Source organism: Lontra canadensis, unplaced genomic scaffold (genome assembly GCF_010015895.1).
Source record: "Lontra canadensis isolate GAN:19392208 unplaced genomic scaffold, GSC_riverotter_1.0 scaffold61, whole genome shotgun sequence".
NCBI classification, from domain to species: Eukaryota; Metazoa; Chordata; class Mammalia; order Carnivora; family Mustelidae; genus Lontra; species Lontra canadensis.
This window is the reverse complement of record NW_022631055.1, coordinates 2,253,374-2,276,172: the sequence shown is the minus strand read 5'-3', so window position 1 is coordinate 2,276,172 and position 22,799 is coordinate 2,253,374. Positions and strand designations below refer to the sequence as shown.

The 22,799-nt window shown below is 39.4% G+C and overlaps 1 protein-coding gene and 1 non-coding gene across 2 annotated transcripts in view; one reads left to right on the top strand and one right to left on the bottom strand.

Annotated features, from left to right (window-relative positions):
* Positions 1-22,799, top strand: part of ACYP2 (acylphosphatase 2) — a 175,621-nt gene that overhangs the window by 130,016 nt on the left and 22,806 nt on the right. The gene's annotated exons all lie outside the window — the stretch shown is intronic.
* On the bottom strand, positions 22,122-22,228 carry LOC116879596. The gene has a single exon (XR_004385063.1). It is a non-coding gene; the product is annotated as a U6 spliceosomal RNA (small nuclear RNA).

The window sequence follows — 22,799 nt, the reverse complement described above, 5'->3', positions numbered from 1 at the left end:
TGTAGGGAGATCTTGTAGAAGGCTGTCCAAGTAAACCAGGTGAAAGAAATTTCTCAGCTGAAGTGGTAGCGATGGAGGTGGATGGTGGATGTAGTATGATGTTATAGCCAGCATGGTTTCATGGTGAACTGAATGGAGAAATAAAAGAAAGAAGTCAAGGACGACTCCACAGACTTTGACCTCAGTAGCCGGTAAGATGGAGTTGCCAGAAACAAAGAAGGGGAAGGTCGTGATGGAGCAGATCTCCACAGGAGAATCAGAAGTTTGCTTTTGGAGGAGTTAAATTTAAAATCACTTTTGGACAACAGAGTTGAGATAATAAGCATTAGGAATTTGGAGCTCAGAAAAGGTCTGGGACAGGAATTCATACTTGGGAATAATCAGTATACATGATATTTAAAGCCTTAGAGCTGGATGCACTCACCAAGGGTGTGAATAATGATAGACTAAGCCCTGGGGCCTCCAAAATTACAAGGTCAAGGGGAAGACGACGACTAAGAAGAGATCAGTGAGGTAGGAGGGAGTGTGAGAGTGTGCAACATGCTGGCAGCCAGATGTGTAAAGGAGAGTGCTGAGCTGTGTGATGTGATGCTCTCAGGTCAAGTAAAATGAACTCTGAGCATTGATCAGTGGATTTTACAACAAAAAGTTACTGGTAACTCAGAGCACTTTCAGTGGTGGTGTGGGGGTTGGAATGAGAGGAAAGGAATTGGAGACAATGAATACTGACAATCCTTTTGAGGAATTTGCTCCAAAAGGAAAGAAAGGAATAGGGTCCTCACCTGACAACAGGTTTGGAAGAGCGGGAGGATGACAGCTTAGCTATCATGTGTATAAGAGGAAATGGGAAGGGAGAGAGTGAAAGCAGCAAGAATACACAACTCTTGAGGAGTTCACTTCAGAGAAGTGAGGTGATGGCTGATGGAGAAAGTGTCAAAGAAAAGGTTTTTAGAATGACACAAAAAGAAGTATGTGTACATACTGATGTCAATGATTTAGTAGGGAGCAGAGACTAATGATGGAGGAGAGAGGAAGGAGAACCAATGGATAGAGGTCCTTGAATAGATAAGAGCGGATGGAATCTGCCAGGTGGAGGAGGAGGCAGTCTATGGGTGCATGACGAGTTCACCCATGGGAACCAGCAGGAAGGCAAAGGATGAGGGTGTGTATGTTGGTCAGTGGGTAGAAGTGGTGGAATCTATGGAATTCTCTTCTGGTTGTTTCAGTGTTGCCAGTAAAGTAGAAAGCAAGATTATTAAGTGAGTGAGGATGAGGCAAGAGGCAGTAGACTCTGTGGAAAGAGCATCAAGGTCATACATTTGAAGTAAGGCCCATCAGCGTGGTTGTGAATTTTTCTTCAGCCACATAGAGTGTACAGGCCCAGCATGAGTATGCAGAGTTAGATTTAGAGCCGAAGTAAGAAAGGCAAGAGAATAACAATAATCGATCTTAGAATTTAAGCCTGGAGGAGTGGAGGACACACAGGGATGAGGGGCAGTGAAACGGTGGCCTGATCAATACACTGGAAGACCCAGGGAATTGAAGGTCACTGAGGCCGAGTAGCAGAGTGAGCTAGAAGGATGCCGTAGTGGTCTGGGAGTGGACTGTAAGGGATTGGTCAGAATCATATGCATCCTTCCAAGTGGGACTTGGATGAAGCCGACTGAGAGTAAGACCATTCCAGGGGAGAAGGTCAATGAACCAGGAGGCTGGGGTGGGATGGATCACTGATGTGTATTTTGAAATCACAGAAAAATAAGACCAGAGAGCAGTGAGAATGAGCCAGGAGCTAAAATCATTAAGAATGAGGGGAATGAAGTGGGAGTGGCATGAATGCAGGACATTAGGTGATCTAAACTGATGACAGATTTAAAGCTCGGTCTGTATTCTGGGGCCAAGGTTAATTACATAGCAATGCCACCTTTGGCTGAAATCAGTTAGTGGGAAAGCAGACACCTTTAGAATTGCATGTTAATGTCACAGACCCTGTATTTTTCTATTTTTCTAAGTGCCTAGAGGAAGGTTACACATAGAATAGCTGATCGAAATTAAGGTATGTCTACTTTTTTTTTTTTTTAATTGGAAAGTGATCGGTGATAATACTGTTTAGTGTGAAATGTAATTTTCTTTTGGAGTCTTTTATTCTGCTTGTGTCCTAGAGGATGGACTAGAAATGACTAAAAATAACAAAATGGGATGTTCTGGCAATACACTCACACATACACACACACACACACACACACAAACACACATATATAAATAATCTTTTCTTTAGAAAGGGGGGATAAAGAGAGATAATACAAAATATCTGGTTGACCATTTAGTCAACCAGAGGCAGAGACAGAGATGAGAAAGGAGAGGAAGAGGGAATGGGAAGGGATAGAAAGAGAAAGAAAAGGGGAAGGAAGAAAAGAAGAAAAAGAAGGAAGGATGGCTATTCGGGAGAGGTACAGTGTGACCACTGTTCTGCATAGTGTAGAATTGTGAGGTGTTTGACTTCCCTGGGAAACAGGGAAAGCATGCTCTTTTAACAGATAAACTTAATAGAAGATGAATGAAGAGAGGCTGTGAATTGTATAGTCTTCTTTCCCTTGGACTCTTCCAATTTTGCTGAGCAGTGCTTCCCTGTTTTGAAAGGGATCTCTCACTCTTGCCTTAATTCTTTAAACAAGCGTGTTTGTCTAGTGATTTGGCACGTAGAGCTGTGGTTCCTTGGGCTAGCCCACCCAGGGCAGAATGCCGAGGGCCTCAGGACTATATTACTTGCTTAAGACTGGAAAGAACGTGGGTAGAGGAGAGACAGAGATGCACACTTTGTTCATTTCCTCAGTTTCCCCTAGAAAGCCCATGAAACCGTGTTTGCAGAGGGAATGGTGAGAAAGAGGCTTTGAGTGATTGACCAAATAGACTTACAGTGGCAGTCATCTATGGCCTCTTAGAAACGTATATAAATAAAGAGAAGTGGAGTGAAAATATTTTAGTTACCAGAGTGTGGATAATGATTTACTCTGGGAAAGTCAATAATTGTGACTTAATCATTTTCTAGTAAGACAGCACTCAGAGAGCGCAAACACTCACGATGGTGCCTGATGGGTCTGTGAGAGGCTGAAGGTCTGTGTCGATGGCTGGCCCGGCAGACTGGCCCCAGGGTGGCAGAGCCAGATGACAGGGTTTGACCAAGATCAGCCCAGGGGTCTACAGAGCCAGTACAAAAATGGAAAAATACAGTATAAAACATAACATAGAAAATGTGTTTGTAATATCTAAATGTTAAACATAATTATTCCAGCCTGTATAAAATGAATGACTAAGAATAATGACTGATACTATAGCAAGTCAAAATATATTTACGAAAATTGGAAATATTGTGGGATCTTTAAAAAAAAATAGCATGATCTTAAAAAACAAATTACATCAATGGTGTCATCATTGCAAGAACATATTTTTTGGGCAAATTCTTCCGGCTGCTTTAAAGACTTCTTTAGACTCTACTAGTTAAAGAATGGTGAACAGAATGTTTTAATGCCTGGTGCTTTCTTCTTAACTGTCATTTTTAAATAATCTCTTTCTGATCTTTTTTTTTTTTCCTTTAGAAACAACAAAATTTTTGCATTTTGGTGCATTACATCCTCACTGAACCCTCTGAACTAGGTACTGTTATTAGCCCCATTTCACAGATATAAAAACTGAGGTGCAGAACTAATAAGTAATTTGCTCACGGACACATAGTAAATTGCTAAGGCAAGATAGGAATCCAGGCAATCCGACCCCACAGCTCTTCCTCTGAAACACTGCAGGGTATATTCTGAGCCTTTCTCTGCCTCAATTTTCTCCTGGTTGTTGTGACGATGAGATAAGATATGGAGCTTAGGCGGGGGAGGCATTGATTCTGTCTTTATCTGTTTCTATGTTGTTTGATTTGTTAATAACAAACATGAGTTATTAATACATTTTTGTGATCAAGAAAAAAATATCAAGCCCCTGGGTAGCTCAGTGGGTTGAGCATCTGACTTAATTTTGGCTCAGATCATGATCTCAGGGTTGTGAGATCAAGCTTCCTATTGGCTCTGTGCTGGGTGTGGAATCTGCTTGTGATTCTCTCTACTTCTCCTCCTGTCCGTCTCCCCACCTCTCTTTCCCTCTCAATTAATTAATTAAAAAATTCTAAGGCCTATAAGACTGTCTGGCATAGAGAGCCACCTAATAAAGTCATTGTTATTATGTCTGAAAGCAAAGTCCTCGAGTTTCCACTTGACCTAGGGGGGATTTATTAGCTCTGGAAGCTTGGTTGTTGAAGGAAGAGATAAGATAGGGCAATAGGCAGAGAAGAATTGGGGTTAGAGGTTTCTAAATTTCCGGTAAGAAGGGCTTGTATATGCTCAAGTGTTGGGTAGAAGAGTGGGAGGAAGAGACATCAGTTTAGGTAAGTGTGAAAACGAATGGAGTTAAGTCCCAAGGAATGGGGGAGAGGGATTGTCCTAGAACCTTGGCTAAAGGAACTTACCTTGAGAAAGACTAATATGACCTAACCATTAGTAGATGAGCCCCTTTTTTTTGAGCTCACCGAGGTAACAAAAATAACAAGATAGTTTTGGAAAATGAGAAGGGAATGAAAAGAACTCTATGGTTTTATTTATCTGCCTGGTTCTGGCGATGTGAGAATGGGTTGTCTGAAGAGGAGCCAACATTGTATTTTTCTATTTGTGGGTTATAGTGGTAAATGATTGCTGGCAAAAGAACATCTTTTCAAGTGGCTTCCCTTGGTGTACGTCCGGGGGCAACAAGAGGAGGTATTTCTATAGCTGGGAGAAGAGTTCAGTACTGTCTTCCTAGAATGGGCTCTCATTTCAGAGTCTAAAATAGATTCGAAATACTGTGCTATTTGGGAATTGGGGCCCATTCCTTCTAAGCACATCTGTTGGTAGCTGTTGAAATTCAAATAAATTCAAATGAGGTCCAAGGAATGCTCATATTACATTTACTGATTGCAAGAAGCATTTGAAAAACACACATCCAGAAAACCCACACTAGTCACTGACAGTGCCGAAGACACAAAGCCTTGATTTTCTGCCAGCGTAGGTATTCTGAGCCTGAGCCACAACATTTAATTTTGTTAAAATGCCCTTTTCTCCCTACCTGAACTTTTTAACTGAGATTCATTTTTTATTCTCAAAAGTTTAAATTTGAACCCCATCACATAGTCGTGTATTTTGATTTTGATCGTTCTACAGCCTTCACTTGGAGAAATGAGGTTTTTGGACTATTAGAGTCAGAAAGCCAGGATCGAACAGATGCATTTTCTTCCGTCTTTTCTCCAGTTTTAGTAAATGAACACTTTTCATTTGGGTGTTGGAATTAAGGGAACTTGGTATATCTATTTATTTATACATGATTCCATTTTAGGAAGAAATCAGAGCATCTTTAAAAATGCAAAGATGGGGGTACCTAGGTGGCTCAGTTGGTTAGGCATCTGACTTTGGCTCAGGACATGATCTCAGGGTGCTGGTGTCAGCCCCACATCAGGCTCCCCATCAGCGATCAATGGGGAATTGGCTTGTCCCTCACGCTTTCCCCCTCCCACTTATGCTCTTGTGCACACACACACTGTCTCTCTCTCTCAAATAATTTTTTTTTTTTTTTAAAGGCAAAGACAGGACAGAAAATATGGAAAGTTCTCTTTTTCATTAAGCTATGACTCTCTGTAAGGAAAATGATCCACTATACATACTGGAAAAAATTGAAGGACCATTTTAAGGTTGTAAGTTTTCCTTTTTATCTATGTAGTTGAAATTGTTGTAGTTGAATAGAATTTCAAGTGGCATATTCATATGTCATTACCTGAAAGTTTAATGTTAGAAGTAGATACTACACCAAGTACATTACATGAATTATCTTCTTTAGATCTCATAATTACCCATCCTATGGAGTATTATTTCCATCTTACAAATGAAGGTATCCAAAGATTAAAAATAAGCAGTTTGCTCAAAGTCACACAACTGAGTCAGAATTCAAATCCATGTCTGTTATTTCTAGTTAATAACTCCTGATCTAAATTATGTCTTTTATATGGGATTTGGCAAAGGACCTTAAACAGAAAGCAAAATGTATTAGGAGTTGTAAGAAATAAATTCACATGTAAAAGATGAAGACATTTGTCTAAATTCAGGCAAACTTTTAAAACAAATATTATGGTAAAAATAAAGCATCATCAGGAAGAGGGAAGACAGGATACCAACAGCTCAGAACAAGGCTCCACAAAGCTGTGGCAAAACTGCAAACCCTTGTTTCTCAAGGTGTGTAAGTTTTGCATTCTCCTGAGCCTTTTGGAAACACGAGTGGTCTCTGTAAGGTGCTGGCACAGTGAAAGATCCTTCCTCTAGGAAAGCTAATAACTTGCCACTTGACACTGATAGTCCTATTTTCTTCTAACTTTTTACTTTCATCTAAAATACTGTAGGTGTTAGGGTGTCTGGATGGCTCAGTTGGTTAAGCGTCTGCCTTCAGCTCGGATCATCATCCAGGAGCCTGGGATTTAGCCCCAGGTCAGGCTTCTTGCTTAGCTGGAGTCTGCTTCTCCCTCTCCCTCTCCCCTATCCCCTCTCCCATCTCCCATGAGCTCTTTCTCAAAAAAAATAAAATCTTAAAAAAATTATAAAATACCATAGGTACTGAAAAATAACCTAGGTGTTAGAGTCAGTAATGTTCAACAACTAGTACTGTCCAACTACTGGTATGGCTGGTTCCTCCTTCTTCCCCAGATTTATATACGGAAAAAAATACTATCCATGATTGCACTAGTCCATGTCAATAGTGACTTTCAGTTCTGTCTTCTTCAATATGCACAGTAAGTGGAATTACTACTGGGTTCCCCTCCACTATTAAATAAGAACAATTTGTTCTGGTTTTTATAATTCTATTACCTGTATATAATAGCCTATTGGGTTGATATAATACAGTTATATTGGGCATTTTGCTTGTTTCCAGTTTTTGCTGTTGTAAATAGTCTTCTAATATTATATATTATATAATACCAATATATATTTGAGTATACGTTACATATTTTATATTTAATATACATATATAATTCACATACATTTTTTCATAAGAGAATTGCAGTTACATCCTTTGACCATTTATCTCGTGGGGTTTTAATATTTTTGAAGGTTTGAATAAATTCTATATTACATATACCAACTTTTTTTTATCATAATCAATATAAATGTTCTCCTTAATTCTGTTAGTTTTTTATGTTACAGTCATTTTCTTGCTTGGTTTTTTTGAAGCCATTTTTTTTTTCCTTTATGATTTCCATTATTGCTATAAGCTTCTTGGAGATATATCCCTCTAAAGATTTCATAAATATTTGATTATTTCTCCTTGCTTTGCTAAGAATTAAAGCAAATATTTAACTCTTTAATCCACTGGGGGCTTAGTCTGGTATGTGGTGTGAAAGCCAATCAAAATCATGTTTTGTTTTGTGTTTGTTAGCTAGTTATCCTCGGAATTATTAAAGTGTAGTTACACAATTATTAAATAATTATTATTTTTCCTAATTTTATGGTACTTGTAAATTAATTGCTCTGTTCCACACTGCCTTATTTATTCATATATTTATTTATTTTTAAAGATGAATTTGCTTGTTTTAGAGAGAGAAAGAGAGAGCACAAGGTAGGGAAGGGCAGAGGGAGAGGAAGAGGGAGAGAATCTCAGATTCCCTACTAATCGTGGAGCCTGATGTAGGGCTCAGTCCCACAACCCTGAGATCATGACTTGTGCTGAAACCAAGAGTCAGATGCTCAACTGACTGAACCACCCAGACACCCCTTATTTTAATAATTAACATGTTCAGTTTTAGGATATCCTAGGAAGTAGATCAGCATTATATAAGTTTATCCTCCCTCCTGTTTGTGTAACTTTGCTATTTTCAATGGAATTTTTTCCCTTTTTATTACATTATTGAGCTGGTACATACCATCATAAAAAAAGCTCCTAGTTACAGTAACTTCATTATAAAGTCAATCTAATTCAATAAAGGCATATAGGCTAATAAACTTAAACAGATTCTTAGGATTTCTAGACCTACAGTCACCCTTCAATACATCACATTCCATTGGCACTAAGTGAGTACCTACTAAATGGAGCAGCCATTATTTGCATACTGAAAAGAGCTTCAGGCTGGAGAGTCAGGAAATTTGAATTGTACTTCCATATCCTCAACTGAGAAAGCCGTCTATGAAGCACCTTGTCTGAGCGAGACACCCTGCTAGGCACTTGTCAGAGGCCATCTTGCCTAAGGCTTAGAATAAGCCTACAGAGTATGTATATCATTAAATACCATAAGCGAGGAGAGTCAAGTTGAGCAGGTACAGTAGGCCAGGGATGGCCCACGCTCTGGGCCTGCAGCCTGGTGACCTGACAGGTTTATCACTCCCTGGGGGCTGCAGTGACCAGTGAACTTCAGCCAAGGGTCTGTGAGGAAGGCAGGAGGCATGGAGAAGCTGCATTAGCTCACTTTCATCCCTGTCTTGTACATACACTTTATATTTCCTGTCTCTGGGTCATGGTAGGTAAGTCTGTGTGAAACGGTCCTGAAGGAAGTCCGTATTCCCTTTCTCATCAGTCTTCCAATCCTCGTCAGCTCTTTGAGGTCTGGCTTAGCTCAGTGGGTTAAGTATGTGTCCCAAATCATAGAAATGGTGATGGAGTAAATGACTTCCTTGATAGCCGGTGGTTTCTCCATTCTCCCAATGATGTCTACACCCGTGATACGATCCGGGCGGTTCATCTCACCCCTCTGTGGTTTCCTCATCTGTCCAACAAGAGAATCCTATAAACAGTCCAGTTTTGACAGGCAGGACGACAACTCTGTTACTAAATACACATTACATACTTCTTTCTTCAAGACTGCAAATTTCTAAAGTCAGAGACTGTTCTTGCACAATTTCGAATCACTCCTATTGCTCTGCATATAACAAGCATCCAGTGAATATTGATGCTGGATGAATGAATGATTAATCAGTCAGTCAAAGAAAACAGTCTTAGCGCTTTTCCCACAAAACATTTGCAATGCTAGGACACAAGGAGCCCCTAAGATATTTCATGTTTCAACTGTGGAGTCTTTTATAAAGACTGCATTGGTCATTGGCCTTTTCACAGGAAGATACTTACTTTGTAACGGTCAGCTTGTTTTCGTCTGAAAAGAACAAAGAATAGAGCTTTGGGATGCTGGAAGCCTAGGAAGGATCAAGGTGAGAGCTGTGGTAGGTAGAGTTTTCTCGGATAAAGCTCTTTGGGCTCTTTCTATCTCTGTGCTGCTGTGACAGTGACAATACAAAAAAACCTGACTATTCATATTTAACAAAACTAAAGCCTGTCTAAACCCCATCTTGAATAAATGGCAGATTAAGGGGAGCATACCTTAACTTCTCTGTTTGGGCACGGGCTAGGAACTACTACGTTGTAAGTTCCCATCTATAATTGAAACACACAACGTGTTCAGTGCACCCTCAGAAGATAGAACTGAACCACTTCTGCATTATTTAATATTCTCTTTTTATGCCTCCCAAATCCAAAGAAAGATACACAGGCCCTCGAGAGGCATAGAACCTATGGATTTTGTAATCACTGGGTTGTTTTTTTTTTTGTTTTTTGTTTTTTTTAAGATTTACTTATTTATTTATTTGTCAGAGGGAGAGAGTGCACAAGCAGGCAGAGTGGCAGGCAGATGCTGAGAGAGAAGCAGGCTCCCTACCAAGCAAGGACTTCATCCCAGGACCCTGGGATTATGCCCTGAGCCAAAGGCAGTGGCTTAACCGACTGAGCCACCCAGGCGTCCTGTAATTACTGGTTTTAAACTTAAAATCTCACTGAAGTCACTAGTTACCAGTTCTATACCTTCATGTCCCAAACCTTCTAAGCAGATGTCCCAGCAACCCTTCTGCTCCTTCCTCCACCCCCAGCCAAGGAGGGTAGGGAGGGAAGACCTGCACGGCCACTAGTTAGCGAAGGTTATTTTTGGAATAAAAGCAGGAATTTGCAGCATGCACAAGTGGCTGGCTTTGTCTCCTGAGCTTCATAATACCCACATCATAGTGAGGCAATACAATTATTGTTCCCTGAAGCTAAAAGTCTGGGGGAAATTAAACATTTTTTGTTGAAAATTATTTAGCACGTCAAACAATTTTTGACTGAGTTTTTATAAAAAAGGAAACTTAGAGAGGGAAAGCCATAATGAGTCAAACTGTTTTTTAATGAGCCACAGTATTTGCAGGCAAAGAAAATATTACATAAACCAAGAAGAGCTTGCCTAACACAGATATAAAGGAGAACGATGCAAACCACAACAGCAGGTGAGAGCTGCCCCAGTAAAGACCAACAGTGGTGTTTTCCTTATCCTTTATTTTCTTACCCTTTATTTATTTTTTTAAAGATTTTGTTTATTCATTTGAGGGGGAGAGGCTGAGGGTAAGGGAGAATAGACTTCTCGCTGAGCCGGGAGCCCAATGTGGGGCTCGACATGGGGCCTGATATGTGGCTCGATCCCAGGATTCGGGATCACGACCCGAGTGGAAGGCAGCTGTTTAACCATCTGAGCCACCCAGAGACCTTCTTTCCTTATCCTTTATTACCCAAAATATCTGCATTTAGTTGCAATCTGAGAAACAGGTAATACAGTCACAAATGTCTTTCCTTTCAGAATCTTGTTTTGGTTTTTGTTTTGTTTACCACTTTGCGATAGTGTTAGCTTTATTGTCCCAGAATCTCTTCTGGGGAAGCATCATGTTAATTAAGTTTGGGTAATAACTTATTCATAGTGTAGATGTTTTTTTTACATTCTCAGTGTTATTTTAGTTTGAAAGGAAAGGCACAAGGCTGAGCTGTAGAGGATGCTCTGGCAGCCTGAGCAGAGGCGGTCTCGGAGGCTCTAGACTGTGCTCCAGGCTTCCTAGTGGTATTTGACAATTCTGTGCAAGGTGAGGTATACGAAAGACAATGACTGACAAGGACCTTCTCACCTCAGTAAACTTGGTCTTAATAAATGCTCCAATAAAGTTTATTTTGACCTCAAGTTAAAATGCCTTAGCTCTCCTGGGTGACTATAATGGGGCTGCTTCTCTGTATTTATTCAAGTTAAATTCCAGGGAAACCCTTACATTGTATGAGTTCAACTACGCTCTCCAAAAGAGAGCCTGAACAATGTCAACCTAAATCCCAGTGTACCCTTCCGGTCACATCTGACTCCTTGCACCTGCCCCTCTGTCGCATGCTTCCCTGTGCCACTCCCGTGCACAGGAGTCTGAGCATTCGCTCTGTGGGACTGTTGGTGAGAGGTAAAAGTCTCAGGTTTTCAGCAGTTTTTAATTTTGAAAGGAAACTAGTACTTCTTGAGTATTTCTAGCTTCTGGAATTAGATGAAGAAAGAAAACCCTTTTCTAACATTTTCCACAAAATCATGGAATAAGACGAAATGGGGACATTTTCTAGTACTTTATTTTGGCAACCTCAGGGCTGTGCTTCTCGAGGGTCCCATGGGAAGAAACGGATAGCCCTCAGAGTGGGGATCGCCTTTGTATTTAATACTTATCTTTCTAAGGAATATTAATCTCTGAGAAATGATAAAGTAGATATGTAGAATCTAACATATTAGGTGAATTCCATGTAGGCGAACTTGGAATGTCAGCATGTATTGATTTATAATGAACATCTAGCTGTACTTGATTTACCTAGTGTAAGGTATTTGATAAGGACAAAGTAAGTTCCAATTCAATATAATTTATTAGTTAATATTTAGTCAGATAAAAGGCAACATTAAGCATATTCCTAACTATATATATTTTAATTGTGTACATAACAGTTGCTATGGGTTTTGTGGTTTTTTTTTTTAAGATTTTATTTATTTATTTGACAGAGATCACAAGTAGGCAGAGAGGCAGGGAGAAAAAGGGGGGAAGCAGGCTCCCTGCTGAGCAAAGAGCCCAACAAGGGGCTCAATCCCAGGACCCTGGGATCATGACCTGAGCTGAAGGCAGAGACTTTAACCCACTGAGCCACCCAGGCACCCCTGCTATGGGTTTTAAGTATATATATATCTTTTTTCTTTCTGAATCAAATAGCTTTTAGTGGGCCCTTTCTATCCTTGTAGGGGAGATTAAAGAAAGTCTGGGTGGCTCAGTGGGTTAAAGCCTCTGCCTTCGGCTTGGGTCATGATCCCAGGGTCCTGGGATGGAGCCCCACATCGGGCTCTCTGCTCAGCAGGAAGCCTGCTTCCTCCCCTCTCTCTCTCTCTGCCTACTTGTGATCTCTGTCAATTAAAAAAAAAAAAAATGCCCCAGCTGCACTACTGTTTTTAATTTTTACTCTCTGTGGACACCTTGAGTTTTCATTCTGAAATAAGCTCAGTCCGTGTCTTTATAGAAAAAGTCCAAATCCCTTGGACACTGTACAAGACCCTTCACCATCAAGCCCATGGCCGCGATAGCCTATTTAAATCATATGAGTCTCCCACTTAGAATACCTGGTATTTCAGCCAATATTCTCATTTATTAATTACAGATTCTATATATGTCTAACCGTTTTTAGTATTACAAAACCTATTTTTCATATGGAGAAAATCATTCCTGACATCACCATGTTGGAGTTACTAAATTTGAAAAAACTTGATATCATTGGTAAAAGATTAGTAGTATCCATCTCTGGATGTCACTATCCCCCTGCAAGAGACATTGTCAATAAAATTTCAGCAATTTTTGTAATGACTTTGATCACAAAAGCCAAAATTTTTTATTTCTGTGTCAGATTGCTCTTTCACACAGGAAGAAGAGAAAAATTATTTTTATTCCCTTAGGCATTTTCCCAGTAATCTTTTGTTAATTTAAAATGATTAATATTTATTTGGAGAAATTTGAAAGTAAACAAAGAAGGAATGAAGAAAGGAAGGAAACTATCCAGATTTCAGGAGATGATTACTATTATCACTGTGATATATAGCTTTCAAATATTTTTATGTCCGTGTGTATTTTCTTATAAAACTAAAGTCATACTATACATCTTGTTGTGAAACTTGCTTTTAAAAAACTTAACACGATATTACAAACATCGTTATAAGTAAACATTTATCTCCTATATTCCTTTATATATAGTAATTATATATATATAGTAATTTATCTCCTATAGTCCTTTATATATAGTAACTTATTTAACCAATTCCTAATTTAAATTGCTTGAAGTATTTTCGTGCATATAGTGAATATCTTTGAGGTGTGATCTTTAGCTACTCCTCAATTGTTACCTTAGGATAAATTTTTAGGAGTGGAATCATGGAGTCACATTTTATTTATTTAATTAGGCAATGTGTGCAAGATGTACAAAAATTCCAAAAGAACAATAGGATATTCCTTGAAAAGTAAGGCTCCGTTCTTCCTCCTGGGAAGTAGCTACTTATGGTGGTTTCCATGTATTTTTCCAGAAATATCTCATGCATTTATAAACTTATGTAAATCCTTCAGTATGCCTGTTAAGAGACTAGTAAAATGGTTTCAGTAGTAGAATTTGTTTTGTAATTTCATATGCTTAAAAAAATCACGGACACAAAAGCTTTCTACAATAAGGCAACGTGAAATTATCTCAGTTCTGTACTACTACTTTAGATTTTACTTTTATGTACTATGTCACTTACTACCATGATATTTTTATCTTCATTAAACACTAACATTTTTTTATACAGATAAATTTGAACACATTCAGAAGCAGAAAGAACAATATAATGAAGCCCCAAGTACACGACTTGTATGCACATTTTAAGGCTTTTAATAAACCATGCCGAGTTTTTCTCCATAAAACGTTTTTACTGATTTATACTCTTATCTGCTCTACGAGATTTACACTAGCTTCAGTTTTGTTTTGTTGAATTTTAGAGCTGCTGTATTCAAGGTTGTATGCCTTTATTTTTACGTAATCTTTTTTAACAAGAGAAACTTGGTGGTAGGAAGGGAAGATGATAGGAAAAGTAAGGCCTATTGGTTGTAATAGGACAATAGATTTAATCTAGCACAGTGATGCCGTTCACCTTAGTGTAGCTTCCTGGTTCCATGTGTTTGGAAGAATTAGGGGAACACTTCCAGCTCTGTGGGGAAAAGTGCTAGAACTAATTAGTAATGTCTACCAAAGGAAAGGGAGGAGGCAGGGAGGGAGGATTGTTCGTATCAATGCCCTGTAGTTTGCTGATTCTGCTTCAGCTAAAGCCCGTAACAGTGTGCTTTTGTACCATTCCTTTGTTTAGCAGCCATAAAAACCAATTTGGTTTAATGAAAAAGTTATGAGATGTTTCTGTTGACCTACAGATGCCCAAAGCCTGCTTTTACATTGACAACCTTTCTCGAAAATAAGTTGCTCTTTTGAAATGGACTCAGTGGTGCTGGTACACGTGTAAAGAGGGGGCTGCTGCCCCATCATTAAGGGAGCACTGGTGGGGGGGAGGGGCTTGTTTGTGGAAGCAGGAAAGTCTGGGATTCACCTGGTCACAAGGCTCTACCTGACTCCAGGCAGGACCATGAATCTGTTCAAGTTCCCAGTGTGGTTTGTGGTTTGTGGTCTTGGAGCAGAAAAGCTAAGTGACCCACAAGAAATCAAACCCCAAATCTTATTTTTAATCTCACTTTAACTTGATTTAAACTTACCGAGCTCACTAGCCACAACAAAAGTATATTTAAAAAATATCAAGTATATCAAGTTTTTGAGAACTACCGTTTCATGAACCAATAGAATGGTACATTTAGAAGGCATCTTCAAGATCATTGAGATAAAGCCTAGGCAAAAGACATCCCTTAGGCCAAATCCAGGCCACTGCCTGTTTTTGTAAATCAAGTTGTATTGGAATGCAGCCAGGCCCATCTGTTTTTGCCTTGTCTGTGGCTGCTTTTGCATTACAAGAGCAGAGTTGAGTAGTTGTGACAGACTATACGGACCACAAAGCCTGAAACATTTACTATCTGGCCCTTTATAGAAGCTCTGATTCAAACCAGCCTTTTCATTTTAGAGATGGAGAGATTGGGAATCACCTCAGTTATGTAACTTGAGAAAACAGCTGGCTGAATTCCCCACGTCATCTCTGTCAGGTTGTGGAGGTACAGTCCCTTAAGATTTCTGTGAGAGAGCGAGTTTTCACATCTTCTGGAAGCCCTACTCTGCCTCCTCAGGCCAATGTCACTCCCTCCTCCATCACCTTATGTACTTACTGCAATAAGGGCAGAATGAAAACTGTCCTGTGCTCCTACAATGCTTCAGATAGTCCTTGGTTATCCCATTCATCATGCTGAATTCTAATCATTTGGCTTTCCCACTAGATCGTGAATTTGTTGGGTATAGAAACCATGCCACATTTGTCATCATAACCCAGATACCCAACACACGTGACAGAATAAATCTCTAACAACTATTTGTTCATTGGTTTGCATTTGACACCTCATCTTTCATGGCTACTTTAAGATAAACTTCAACTGTTGTAAAGCTGAAACGCGAACATTGTAGTTTATAATTTTCCATTCCTGAGCAAGCGCCTCCCCATCCCTAATCTCCCAGCAACAGGAGATGTTCAGAGTCAGAACACTGTATTAGGAAGGTAACATGTCTCCAGTCTTTTCACTGCACCTGATAAGTAATGGCCCCAAGCCTCAGAGCCCATTTTGACTTGTATTCCTGGCAAGTAGAGAAGAGCCTGTTGTAAGTCAAGGGCAATAAAAATGGACAGGAGAGAAGAAAGAGTGCTAGAATCAACAGGAGATGGCTGATCGATTATGCAGGAGTGTTGAGAGTCCATGACTCCCCAGGTTCTGTCACGTTTCAGAATGTGCGAGGAAGAGCATTTTGGATAAGGGAAGTGTGGGTGGAGGTAGATACGGTACAATCAAGTGGAAACACTCAGTAGGCAGAGGAGTATATGAATCTGGAGCTTTTGTATTAAATCTAAGTTTAGATGAAATGATTCAGGGAGCACCTGGGTGGCTCAGTCGTTAAGCATCTGCCTTTGGCTCAGGTCATGATCCCAGGGTCCTGGGATTGAGCCCCACATCGGGCTCCCTGCTCAGCGGGAAGCCTGCTTCTCCCTCTCCCACTCTCCTTGCTTGTGTCCCTCTCTCACTGTAGCTCTGTCAAATAAAATCTAAAAAAAAAAAAAAAAAAAAATCATTTAGAGAAGATAGAGATTGAGAGAGCAGAGGATTAGGAGCAGAAGCCTAGAGACCAGAAGGAAGTAAGTAAGTAAGGATTTAACAAAGTAAGAGGAACTCTCCCTGAGAAGGATCACCTGGAGATGTGGTAGGAAGACAAAATGGGATGTCCCAGAAGCTGAGGGCTGTGAGGAGGAGAAATGGCAAGTAAGAAAACAGCCAAAACGTATGACGCTTTGGATTGAGTAATGGATACGGAGGTCTCTGCTAACTTGGCTGAGAGCAGCTTTAGTGGAGGAGTAGACTTAAAAGCCAATTTCGATGCGTTGAAGAGTTAATGCGGGGTAGGGAAGAGGCATTGAACACATTTTACTCCGAAGACACAAAAGAAAAAAAATTAGAGAAAAACAGAGAAATGAGATGGTAATTGGAAAGTGGGTATATGTTCCATCAAATGGTTAGCATTATTGATTTATTGTTGGAAGGGAATTGACCAGGTGTCAGGATCATAGTGGGGAGGCATTTAAAAGTCAAGTGGAAAAGGAGACTTCACGAAGAGGGAAAGGAATTTATCTCTGTGATCCTAGGTCTCTGTATGTAAATGGCAATACTATCTTCCTGAGAGAGATGTTGGAGGTTTAAATGAAATAACATAATCAAAAACACTTTGAAATAGCAGAGCGCTATTCTAAAGTTCATTACACTCTGTGTTATCAACTCCCACTTATTACTTTGACTCAACGCTTGATTAGTCTCTGTCATGGTGACTTAGTATTAGGATCTATTTCTGATTAACCTTGTCACTACAGCTCAGAAATCAGGGCACGAGTCCCTTCTTCTGACAACTGGATATATTCTGATGCTTTGGAGGCCAGATAACTTTTGTGTCTGTATAAGAACGCTTAACATGAGAGCTACGCTCTTAAATTTATTAGGTGTATGAAACAGTTATGTTCGTATTCCATCATTCATTCGTACGTTTGCTACTGATGATGACAGGTACAGTGTTGGACAGCAGATCTCAAGAATGCATTCATCTTGCTTAACTGAAATTTTACGGCAACTGCTAAGCAATTCCTCATTTCCTTCTCCCTTTAGATCCTGACAATTACCATTCTACTTTGTGATTCTATGAATTTAGCTATATTTTAGATACTTCATATAAGTGGAATGGTGCAGTATTGGTCTATGACTGGTGTATTTCACTTAGTATAATGTACTCAAGGTCTAGCCTTCTTTTTAAGGCTGAATCATATTCCCTTGTATATATACACCACATTTTCTTGACCCATTCATCCATCTTTCCTCATCTGTTTATCTGTCAACAAGCCATGTAGGTTGTTCCCCTATCTTGACTACTGTGAATAGTGCTACAGTGAAGGTGGGAGTGCTAATATCTCTTTGAGATCTCTATTTCAGTTCTTGAGGAGAAATACCCAGAAATGGGATTGCTAAATCATATCCAGGTAGCTAACTAATTCAGTTCATCAAAGTAAGCACCATGTACAAAGTAAATCAGGGGTGCTGCTGTAGTGCACCTGTACAGGGCTCTGTCCATGGACACTCTATGGATACCAGCGCCTCAGTCAGTAAGCTGAGAGGTACACGGGATTAGCCTAATAATGCCCAGGAAAGGTACGGATGGGCTGGGTTTGGGACCAGAGCAAACGTCAGTTATTTAAGATAACTTGGAACTAGACAGTGAAAACATCATATGACAGAAGTCACCTGAGCTAGAGTTTGGTGAAACCTGGGTGCTCAGTTTTTTTGTGATATACAAGTTGGTTCTAGGCTCTGGTATCCTGAAGTAAAATGAAAAAGACAAAATTGGAACCATATTCTTTAAAATGACAGTAGCTTATCTCTTGGTGAAAACACCAGGAAGGAGACCTTGATTGTGTCCTAAGGAGTTAAATATAGATCCAAGTGACAGAGAACCTAGAGGATTATAGAAAATTCTTTACGGAGTCCCACTTTTTTCCCATTACACAAATTCAGTTAAATATGTCTGAACAAGAAAGTTATAAAAATAGTAATTGTGCCCTACCCACTAATTATTTCCTTCTTTAGAATGGAGTTATAACAGAAGCAAGCAACATAATTAGCAAACTTCGTTGCTGTTTATTTTTTCATTTTTTCATTTATACGTTTACTTATTTATATACTATCTAATTCCACAAAGGAGCTGAAGTGACTGTTGCTATTCACTTTAGGTAGCTTTATTAATAATTCATTACACAGGAGACCCCAGTTCCCTTGGAAATGAAATTTATGTTAATTTGAGTATTTTTGCCTCCAACATTTGACTTATATAGTAAATCCAAATCTCTTAGGAAAGAACAATTCAGAAGAGTATCCAGGTTTTCCAAATCCCTCGCAAATTCCTCTGGAATACAACTGTATCCCAAGATGAGTTACACTCCCATGTCTGTTTGGGGTAGAGATCAGGGGCTTTAAATAAAAGAATCCCAATAGCGGCGCCTGAGTGGCTTAGTGGGTTAAGCCTCTGCCTTCAGCTCAGGTCATGATCCCGGGGTCCTGGGATTGCTTTCTGCTCAGCGGGGAGCCTGCCTCCCCATCTCTCTGCCTGCTGCTCTGCCTACTTGTAATCTCTGTCAAATAAATAAATAAAATCTTAAAAAAAAAAAAAACACCCCAATAAATGACTAGCAAATCCTACTATCAGGAATGATGGGAAACTAAAAATCAGTGTTCATGCTGGGAATTTCAGTGTTGGGAATTTAACAGTTCCCAAACTGGTTTGTAATCCTCCTTTGTGTCCTCTGCCTGTTTCAGTCTTGACTTTGCTTCTTGGTTGGCAGATCACCCTGTTTGTGGTTCATTTTCAAGATCTTGGAAATTAGTTCTGAACTAGAGCATGATTCTCCCTAATTTGGTCTTAGTTCTGGTCTTATGTGTTCGTCCCCCCACCTCCGCCCCATGTACTCCTATGAATGTTTAAGAAAAAGCACTTCCTTATGAACAGAACAAAAACATCTAATCTGTTTTGCAGTGATTAACCAACAGTACTAAGTTGGTCACTCGCAGGCATAACATGCCACTGGAAACAAACTTCAGCAGGTAAAAACACCAGATTGGTGACAATCTTTTCTTGTGGCAATCGCTTAGAGGCTGGTTTGGTTTTGTTTTTAGTATGAAGGTACAGCACCATTTTGAGACTTAAGATCCAATGATGATGATTCTCTGTGCGGGTATACGCACACTGAGTTTTGTGTATACTTGTATTTGTATATGCAGAGGAACAGGGTCAGAGACTATACCTCAGGGGTGGCAACATCTAAGAGTGGGGTGGGAGGTACGAAGGGGAGCTGTCACTTTCTGCTTCCTATACTTGTATCCTGTAAGACTGAGATTGTTTTGATGAGCAGGTATTACTGGGTTTGGTTTTGTTTTGTTTTGCTTTTTTAAAATTTAAATTCAGTTAATGAACATATAATGTTCATTATTTATTTCAGGGGTATACAGGTCTGTGATTCATAGGTCTTACACAACACCCAGCACTCACCACAACACATTACCTCCCCAGTGTCCATCACCCAGCCATCCCATCCCCACTCCCTTCCCTCCAGCAACCCTCAATTTGTTTCCTAAGAATAAGTCTCTTATGGTTTTTCTCCCTTTCTGGTTTTGTTTTGTTTCATTTTTCCCTCTCTTCCCCTATGCTCCTCTGCCTTGTTTCTTAAATTCCATATATCAGTGAAAGCATACAATATTTGTCTTTCTCTGATTGCTTTATTTCACTTAGCATAATACCCTCTAGTTCCATCCATGTCACTGCAAATGGCAAGATTTCAATTTTTTGATGGTGCATAATATTCCACTGTATATAGGTATACCACATCTTCTTTATCCATTCATCTGTCAATGGACATCTGGGCTCTCTCCATCGTTTGGCTATTGTGGACATTGCTGCTATAAACATTGGGGTGCAGGTGCCTTTTCAGATCACTACATTTGTATCTTTGGGGTAAATACCCAGGAGTGCAATTGCTGGGTTGTAGGACAGCTTTGTTTTCAACTTTCTGAGGAACCTCCAGACTGTTTTCCAGAGTGGCTGCACCAACTTGCATTCCCACCAACAATGTAGGGGGTTTCCCCTTTCTCCACATCCTCGCCGACACCTGTCATTTCCTGACTTGTTAATGTTTGTCATTCTGACCAGTGTGCGGTGGTATCTCATTGTGGTTTTGATTTGTGTTTCCCTGATGCCAAGTGATGTGGAACATTGTATTCCATGCATCATTTATATCTCATCGTTGAAGAAATGTCTATTCATATTTTCTGCCCATTTCTTGACTGAGTTTTTTGTTCTTTGGCTGTGGAGTTTGATACATTCTTTATAGATTTTGTATACTAGACCTTTATCTGATATGTCACTTGCAAATATCTTCTCCCATTCTGTCAGTTGTCTTTTGGTTTTGTCAACTATTTCTTTTGCTGTACAGAAGCTTTTTATCTTGATGAAGTTCCAATAGTTAATTTTTGCCTTTGTTTCCCTTGCCTTTGGAGACGAGATGTATCTAGCAGGAAGTTGCTCTGGTGGCCAAGGTCGAATAGGTTGCTGCCTATATTCTCTTGTAGGATTTTGATGGATTCCTGTCTCACATTTAGGTCTTGCATCCATTTTGAGTCTATGTTTATATATGGTATAAGGAAATGGTCCGCTTTCTTTCTTCTGAATGTTTTGGCTGTCCAGTTTTCCCAACACCATTTGTTGAAGAGACTATTTTTTTTCCATTAGATACTCTTTCCTCCTTGGTCAAAGATTAGTTGACCATAGAGTCGAGAGTCCACTTCTGGGTTCTCTGTTGTGTTCCATTGATCGATGTGTCTGTGTTTGTGCCAGTACCATGCTGTCTTAATGATTACAGCTTTGTAATAGAGTTTGAAATCCAGAATTGCGATGCCACCAGTTTTGGTTTTCTTTTTCAACATTCCTTTGGCTATTCGGGGTCTTTTCTGGTTCCATACAAATTTTAGGATTACTTGTTCCAGTTCTGTGAAAAAAGTTGATGGTATTTTGATAGGGATTGCATTGAATATGTAGATTGCTCTAAGTAGCATAGATGTTTTAAGAATATTTGTTTTTCAAAAAAAAAAAAAAAAGAGTACTTGTTTTTCCAATCTTGGGATGCCTGGGTGGCTCAGTCATTTAAGCTGTGGTCTTTGGCTCAGGGCATGATCCCAGAATCCTGGGATCGAATCCTGCATCAGGCTCCTTGCTCAGCAGGGAGCCTGCATCTCTCTCTGCCTCTGCCTGCTTGTGCACTCTCTCTCTTTCTCTCTCTCTCTCTGACAAATAAATAAATAAATAAAATCTTAATAAATAAATAAATCTTTAAAAAAAAAAGAATATTTGTTCTTCCAATCCATGAGCATGAAACGTTTTCCCATTTCTTTGTGTCTTCCTCAATTTCTATCATGAGTGTTCTATAGTTTTCTGAATATGATCTTTTGCCTCTGGTTAGGTTTATTCCTAGGTATCCTATGGTTTTTGATGCCACTGTAAATGGGCAGCTCCTTAATTTCTCTTTATTCTGTCCGTTGTTGGTGTATAGAGATGACACTGATTTCTGTGCATTGATTTTATATCCTGCCACTTAGGTGAATTCCTGTATCAGTTGTAGCAATTTTGGTGTGGAGTCTTTTGGGTTTTCCACATAGAGTATCATGTCATCTGCAAAGAGTGAGAGTTTGACTTCTTCTTTGCCAGATTCAGATACCTCTTATTTCTTTTTGTTGTCTGATTGCTAAGGCAAGGACTTCTAGTCTTATGTTGAAAACAGCAGTGGTAAGAGTGAACATCCCTGCTATGTTCCTGACCTTAGGGGGAAAGGTCTGTTTTTCCTTACTGAATTTTATTTGCTGTGGGTTTTTCATAGATGGCATTTATGGTATTGAGATATGTACCCTCTAGACCTACACTGTCAGAGTTTTAAGAACATGGAATGCTTCATGAATTTATGTATCGTCCTTGCTCAGGTGCCATGCTAATCTTCTCTGTACCATTCCAGTTTTAGTATATGTGCTGCCAAAATGAACACATATTGTTGTTTTAATCAATAGCTTAGGAATAAAAATATGATTATTTCTAATAAGCATTCACATACTTAAGACAACAGCACTGTGAAACAATAGCACCACCACGGATTTGAAATCTTTACATTTTTCACAGTGGTGTTTTTAAATCAATGATGTATATTTTAGGTTTTGTCCTAATAGATGAATGAAAATAAATAAAAAGAAAAAAATTATCCAAGTAATTCTTATACATAAACCCTCTGTTAACTTTGTATATCTTGGCTCGGGATTCTACAATTTAGTCCTGTCTCTCCTACTAGGATTGTAATCTTTGAATATTGTTACCTAAGACCCTGTGTACAAATTACTCATTCAATAGGCTTATTGAACATCTTCTCCTTGTCAGCCCCTGGGCTGGGCACTGAGGATAGAGTTGGACAGACATGAATATCCTTCAATTACACAAGCTAGCCTTTATTGCATGCTTTCCATGCTGTAAGCATGGTGCTTAGTGCTTTGTAAATATTGTATCCTTTCGTCTTTATGTCACTTCTATACAATAGAAATATCATTAACCCCATTCTACAGATGAAA